The sequence below is a fragment of the Nilaparvata lugens genome, chromosome 14 (assembly GCF_014356525.2).
Source record: "Nilaparvata lugens isolate BPH chromosome 14, ASM1435652v1, whole genome shotgun sequence".
Taxonomy (NCBI): domain Eukaryota; kingdom Metazoa; phylum Arthropoda; class Insecta; order Hemiptera; family Delphacidae; genus Nilaparvata; species Nilaparvata lugens.
The window spans coordinates 14,685,317-14,693,556 of record NC_052517.1 but is presented as its reverse complement, the minus strand read 5'-3'; positions in this window follow the sequence as shown (position 1 = coordinate 14,693,556).

Here is an 8,240-nt window from a genome sequence, read left to right as displayed (position 1 = left end):
TTGTGGATGTCAGTGTTTGTGGCCAGATCTGAGATATGGTCGTGAGTGAAGACTAATAATTTGAAAATATAAATTGAGGGTAGAGTTAGAATGTTCAAATAGACGAAAGCCTCTCTACATGACTCATTAAATTTGAGTCCAGCCAAATAGCGAATAGCTCTTTTTTGCAATTTAAATATTTTTTGGAAGTGCAAATCTGCAGTGCTTCCCCATAACTCTATCCCATAAGCAACATGGGAGTGAAACAATGCAAAGTAAACCATCTTTGAAACAGATAATGGTACAAATTTTACCATATTTCTTATCACAAAAAGATCTCTACTCACTCTATTAACTATTACATTAACATGCTCATCCCACACAAACTTGAAATCTAGCTCTAGGCCAAGTAATTTCACAGAATCTGTATTTCGTATACAATCATTTCCTATAAACAAATGTGGCTCAATCGCACTGTGTCTCAGACTAAAATTTATTAGACTACTTTTTTTTGAATTTACTGTCAGGGAGAGCGAATTAAAATACTGAACAACTCTATTACACACCAGATTACAATCAATTTCTAGGTCTTCCAAGTTTCTGTCCGCAAATATCAAAGATGTATCGTCAGCGTATAGCGTCAACTTATTTTGAGGTACAAGAGAAGAAATATCATTTATATATAGTATAAAAAGAAGAGGTCCCAAAATAGAACCCTGCGGTACTCCTGAGGATATTTTAACTAGTTTTGAAGCGGTTTGTTCCTGATCGCCTTGAATTGAAACATACTGATATCGATCAGACAGATATGACTTTATGAGATCATTTGCTCTACCATTTATACCAAGGCCATTTAATTTATCTAACAACAGGCTGTGGTCCACGCAATCGAAAGCCTTAGATAGATCTAGCATTACACCAGCTGTATATTTACCATCTTCAATGTTTGTTATCAGTCCTTCAAAAATCTCTATTAGGGCTGAAGTAGTTGATTTCTGTTTTACAAAACCATGTTGATTGGGTGAAATCAGATTGTGCTTAACAAGGTAGGCTACCAGTCTAGTGAGAATGATGGTTTCAAAAATCTTTGAAAAAGCTGTTAAAATTGAAATGGGTCTGAAATTATTTATGTCATGTTTGCTACCTTCTTTGAAAAGTGGAATAACTTTAGCTATTTTTAAAATGGCCGGAAATTCACCAGATTCGAGCATAGAGTTGATGATGCAAGATATTGGCTGGGCAATGGCTCTTTTACACTGCTTTAACACCCTTAAGGAGACATCATCATGACCAGTGCTATTTTTTGGCTTAAATCTATCAATGGTTTGTAAGATCTCATCTTTGTTAGATGGTATTAGGTAGAAGTGCTCAGATGGCGGAACTGGAACATTCTGGTTGCTTATAGGAGTATTATTAGAAGTCAGTTGTGTTTTATTTAAATCTTTACTTAATCTTTGAGCAACACTAGCAAAAAAATTGTTAAATTCGTCTGCAATATGTCTTTTGACAGTAACATGTTCATCCCCAATATCAAGTCCTAGTAAGTCAATTTTTCGTTCAAACCCTTTACCTCTAAATTGATTTATTAGCTTCCAACTGGTTTTAGATCTATTTGTTGAATTTTTAATTAAATTATCATAAAATTCTTTTTTTGCTCTGGTTACTAGCTGGTCATAATGATTTTTTACACTGTTAATAAGAGATGTATCTAAATTTGGTATTGCGTTTGCCTTCCCTGCTGCAAATTCAAGCACAGTTCTAGTTTGTTTAATTTCTTCAGTCATCCAGTTACCACCGCTACGTTCCTTCCTTTTCGTTGTAGGTGAGGGCTTGGTCACAATAGGACAATGAATGTTGTAATAGTGAAGAAAGGTTTGATGGAACAACTCATATTTGTTGTTTGTTACATTTTCGGAGGCAACAGCACTCCAATCTACAACTGACAAAGCCGCCTCAAAGCCAACCATATTATTGACACTGCAATTACGGAATGTAACATAGGAAATATTTTTTGCAATGGGAGTACAATTCGTAAAATTCAACACAATAGACTGAGCAGTGTGGTCCGATAGCCATGAGTGTATTACGTCTACATTAATATTAGTCAATGAGGAACTAGTAATTATATTATCAATGGCCGTTTCACTAAGCTCTGATACTCTAGTGGGAACTTCAATATTGTACCTTAAACTAAAATGATCCAGTACATTCAAAAAAGCTCTACGTTGGCAAGAATCCATCAAGAAGTCAATATTGAAATCACCTGCACAGATTAATTTGATTCCCATATTCGCCGACAATTTCTCAAGGACATCAATCAGATTGTTGAAAAATAAGTTTATGTCACCATTTGGAGGCCGATAAATACCTAGAAGTACGTATACATCCTTATTTATATTGAACTTGGAACAAGCTAATTCAATGCATCCCTCTATACAAAAATCATTTATGTTCATTTTAACTATGTTACGGGGCTGTTGATTACCGCATGTACTGTGGTATATAGCAACGCCACCCATACTCTTATTAACTCTACAATAATAATCAATTATATGCATATTTTGTACATTCAAACAAGTTAGCTCCGTGTTTTTTAAACCGTGTTCAGTTAGAATTAGGAAATCCGGTCGTTCCAAGTCAAGGAATATTTCTAGTCTATCTATTTTGTTATTTAAAGATCTAATGTTCTGGTGTATAAATTTTATTTTCAGAGGCGCTGACTTATTTGTTTGAGCAGATAAGGCATCATTATTGACAAAATTCAACCGATATTGATTAGTATCAATACCGGCCAAGTGGTCTAGTTTTTTAAAGGAATAGGTTTATCAATTTGAATAGATGTATCTGTATTAAGTTCCCTCAAATTCTGATCAGCAATGTAGCGCTTACCCATGTTGTTCAAGTGAAGCCCATGATTTGTATGAAAGCGTCTCCCCAGCTTACCCAGTTCCAAAAGAGTGACATTTTCAAAGCGTTTACACGTTTTTCGTATCTGAATATTTGCCCATTCAACCAATTTATCAACGCACGACCAATCAGGGAGGTCATACCTGTGAGGAACATCGAATACGAGAACTCTAGTATGTCTCAAATCTGACAGTCTCCTGCGTAAAACTGATATTAAATTCTTGGCCTCATTTCTGGCTATATCGTTAGTTCCAGCAATAAATACAGCGGCATCCAGCGGACATAAATCAGAACAGTCACCACCGCTCTCACTGGTCACATCTTGAAAAACAGCTCCCGGCTTAAGTGTACCTATTACTTGACATTTTTCATTTTTGTCATTCATTAATTTATCAACGACATTACGACCCTGACTATCCATGAAAAGTTTAATTTTTCTTATAGGATCAGAAGCTTTTGACTTGGGCAAAAGAGATTCTCTCTCAAGATTAACATTAGGCCTATTCATTGAAATAATCGGTTGTGGAAAATCACCAGTTGTAGCTTCAAATTCATCAGTCTGATGCTTCAAATAATTGACAATAGTGTTCAGTACATGCAATCTTTGTTTCTTATCGTCAAATTTCCTTAATTTAAAATTTTTATAAATACCGGGACAATTATTTTTATTTCTAATTCTAATGTAACTTTCAAGATGAAAAAGTGCAAAGATGCCACAGTCGAAAGAATTTTGCTGCTGCAAACAATCAATATGAACCACTCTATCTGAATTGAATGTTGGTTTTAGCCTCTCTATTAAGATATTTAAAGATTTGTTATTATACTGTCGCAATGAGTCAAAATTATAAAACGTTTTGTCAATATGATCAAAGACAACTAGGCTCCAGTGAGAGCCAGTCCATCCATCCATACAATTATTGGTGCGACTGTCATTCAGAATGAATGCAATATTTCTGTTTACACACGAATTTGAACTTAAAAAAGAGTGATCATAATCATTATCATTGACAATAAGTGATACTACAACCGTGTCAACAACAATTAAATCCTTACAGCTAGAAAACATTCTCCTACAATATACATTTATGTCATTGTCCGTGAGTAATTCATCATTTATGAATGTATGTAATCGGTCAATTAGAGTTCCAGTAGGCGTACTGTCTCCAATTTTAACAGTCTGTCTTGTTGCATCTCTAGCAGCATCCAGGCGCTGCATCAATTGAATGTCTAGATTGATTGATCTGTCCAAGGCCGCATTACGCTGAATCTCTAACTCCTCAAGACGAGATTTCAACAGTTCATTTTCACTTCTCAACTGAGAAAGTTCATCATTCAATGGACCAGATAGAAGGTTCGAATTATTATCGGATACCAATAGTGATTGATTGAAATCAATATTTTGTTTCTCCACTTGGGTAGCCAAGCCATCAGTAACAAGGGACGGTGACGAAAAATTCGGGCGAAGAATGCGTTAAAATATTATCACACGTGTGTGTACCAGCTAAGTCAACAATGCTATCACACGTTATATTAGTCTTTAAGGAAGCCGCGCACTCCTTATCAAGGCACCGCCACGTGATACGATTGCTAACAGTAGAGCTGAAAGATGTTCTGTATTTATGTCCTTTATAATTCCAGGTTTACCCTTTGAGCGAAGTTTGAAAAAGATTAATACTTTCCATTTCAATGAGAGTGAGTAATCAGCGTTGTCAGAGACAAAGACAACAGATAACACAAGTAATGAAAAGCTACAGATTTCCAACCGAGTCGCCTAAGAAACGCGAATTTCACTAGCAGACTTTGGTAGAGGAAACAGTGATAAGACAGAGCTACCAACTAAACCTGGTAACCGCTACTGTAGCGGATGGATAGCGGTTCTTGTTAGCTGTTACCTTTTTATCACTTCCTATTCCTACTTAACCGCGAATTTTTAATTTCAATTACGAGTTTCATACATTGCGAATTATATTAATTTACTAGGAATAAATTTGTTTGATGGATGAATTACGAGACTAAAATTTTGATAAAATATGCTGTTACGACCATGCTGAAATGAACAAAAAATATGATTTGACTGACAAAATTGATCTTTTTATAATTATTGACATTTAGTTTTTCAAATGCCAGGTTCGATTATTATTTTTTATCAAGCTACAAAACTTAGCCTACTTCATCAAATAAAATTGAATGATGGTGGCTAATTCCTAGATAAATAATATCCTTCATTATTTATCCAGCATATTGTTGAATTGAAAATTAGAAAGATCTAAGCAAGTCTAAGCAGCTTATCACCAAATAAAATTGAATGAATGATGGTGGCTAATTCCTAGATAAATAATATCCTTCCTTATTTATCCAGAATATTGTTGAATTGAAAATTAGAAAGATCTAAGCAAGTAGATAAATAACATTACATTTTAAAAATAATAATTGCAATATTACAAAAAGAATAGACTTACAAAAAGAATAGTAACATATGTAGCAACCCTTAGTAATGGAGGTGCATGGATGAAAAACGTCAAGAAGGACTTAATACTTGCTAACATTAACAATGATGAAATATACAACAGGAACAGTTTCAGAGAAAAGGTTGAAAAATGGGAAGTTAAACCAGAGATGACTGTGCCAAGAGTGGGAACAAAATGGAGTGAAGCAAGGAAAGCGGAGTTCTCACTGAAAATGAAAAACTGGTGGATTGATAAAAAGAACAAGAAAAACAAAAAATGAACCAAATTTTGCTCAGCGTCTTCCATCTGGGAGCTTGACGGCTAATAATAATAATAATAATTGCAATATAGAAACAAAGTTACCGTATATATTCACTTCTCCTTATATGGCCATCAAAATTGATAGAATGAATGAAAATTCTTAAGTAATTTATTGATATGTTTGATTATAATATTGATTAATTTTTCAATTACAGTAACTTAATTGAAAATGGCAAAGAAAAATAGTAGATTCATGTCCTGGTAAATTGATGAAACTTTTTGAAAGCTATATAGGTAACTTACTTGCAATGAGAATTTTTTATTTCATTCCGTTTTCAGTAATATTATGAGGATTTTTTTCATTAATATTACTGCCAAGAAGGGCTAGATTCAAACCGGTGCACAACAGAGAGGAACACTATTAGTACCTACCTAGGCATATATTCAGCAGTTTAATTTTATCCCAATTAATACATTTAAGAGAATTTAAATCCTATTCTAATCCTGTATATGTTATGTTTGCTGTCTTTCAACTAAAACTGAAACATGAAAATGAATCATGATATAAAATACTATTGACCTAATGCTGATGATTTTTATTTAAACCTGACACAGGAAAAATTTCGTTTGAATAGTAATCAAAATTGATACAAATTGGCCAATTTTATTAGATAAAGAAAAAAAATATCCCAGGGGGAAGACTACAGTATACTCCCTTCCACATGGGAGGCATTTCATGTGGAAGGGAGTATACTGTAGTCTTCCCCCTGGGATATTTTTTTTCTTTATCTAATAAAATTGGCCAATATGCAAGTGTAAATAAGACAAAAAAACTCACGTCCCTTAAAATAAGAGTGCCGTCTCTGGTGGATGTGCTACCACATTTCCACTTGTTCGTCAAGTAAATTTAAGGGCTCATTTCCAAGCTCGGGATTTAGCTAAGTTCTAGACTTTAAACAGTTGGAGCTAGAAAATTGGCTTTCCGAAAAAGGGTGTATTCATAGTTTTTATGGTAATCTTCATTTTCTCATTTCTATAATTATTGGAGACGTTTATTGCCTTGACGAAATGATACATTTCTAAATAATTCAAAATAGATAGCTGAAACTTTACACTATTTTCTCTTTATTTTATTTTGTGTTAAATTTTATAGTTTTTCAAAATTTAATTTAAACGTGGACTACGACGACGCCCCGTTTCGGAAAGCCAATTTTCTGACTTCAGTTGTTCAAATTCTAGAACTTAGCTAAATCCCAAGCTCAGAAACTGGCCCTAATATTTTATATTTTCAAATCACTCCAATAATTATTCCAGTCCGTTCATTCCATTCAGCTGTATGTATGAGTGAATTAACGAAGTTGATAAATTGTGACCCATTAAGAAAATATGATTCCACCTCTTGGCAGGATATAATTTATTAGCAACGTCCCGTCCGAATCCCTCCTCACAGGGATAATAAACCGATTTTCAGTAGCCGCTACCAGGTCTAGTAGACACCAAAAGTGGATTTAAATAATAACAATAGAGTACTTAAAGTGAGAAAACGGAAAAAATGACACGAATTCGATAATTATAATAATAATGCTGTTTAATTCATAAATAGTAAAAATAGACTCAATTACAATTTTACGATATAATTCTAAACAAAAACACTTATTTTAGAGGCAAAATAATCAAATTGTTAAAAAAGATCACCATTACACTACTTCAACAAACAGATTGCCCAAATATTAGATTTTATCAACTTGTAGGTTATACAATTCAAGAGATTTAGGTTATTACAGAATGACCCAAAAAGAATGGTCGGCTTTTAAGTGACTATAACTTGAATAATTCCCAACATACATTTTATTTCTATATATTATGAGCTTGTTCAATTGTCTAATTTCAGAAAACGTCATAATTAACAAAATTGCTTCAAAGTCGTCGACGTTCCATTAGGTGGCGTGATTATCTTTTGGCCTTTGTTTGCCGCTCTTTCTTTACAGTATCACGTATGTTAATTATGACGTTTTCTGAAATTTGACAATTGAACAAACACAGAAATATAGAAGACTAAATGTATGTTGGAAATTATTCAAGTTATAGTAATTTAAAAACCGACCATCCTTTTTGGGTCATTCTGTATCTTACAACAACACAAAACATTCAAGTAAAAACACAACGTTCACATTACACATATAAGGAACTAATTTTATCATCGGAAGAAACATAAATTATCAGCCATACTAAATTGGGATATTTATTGGGAACAATATTTTCAATAAGTCAAAATCACACTGATTATCCAGAAGCGAAATGCTAGTTGCAATTCAATACAGAAGTGGAATTAGTGTTAATCTAGCTCTAGAAGATCCACATTTACGAGTGACATTTTGAATGAATAACGAAACACATTGAAAAAACTGGTTATTTATCTAGTAATCAGTCTGCTACTATTTACATTTTATTTTACATACTACTATATTCATTTCATTTACATTCATGACAGACTGGCACACTGTCAAACGAGAGAAGGAGGTCATTTCAAGCATCTTTTAAAATGAAATGTTAGTAGCAGACAGATTACTAAATAAATAACCATGTTTTTCAATGTGTTTCGTTATTCATTCAAAAAAGTGTTGATTTAAGTTTCATTACTTTACC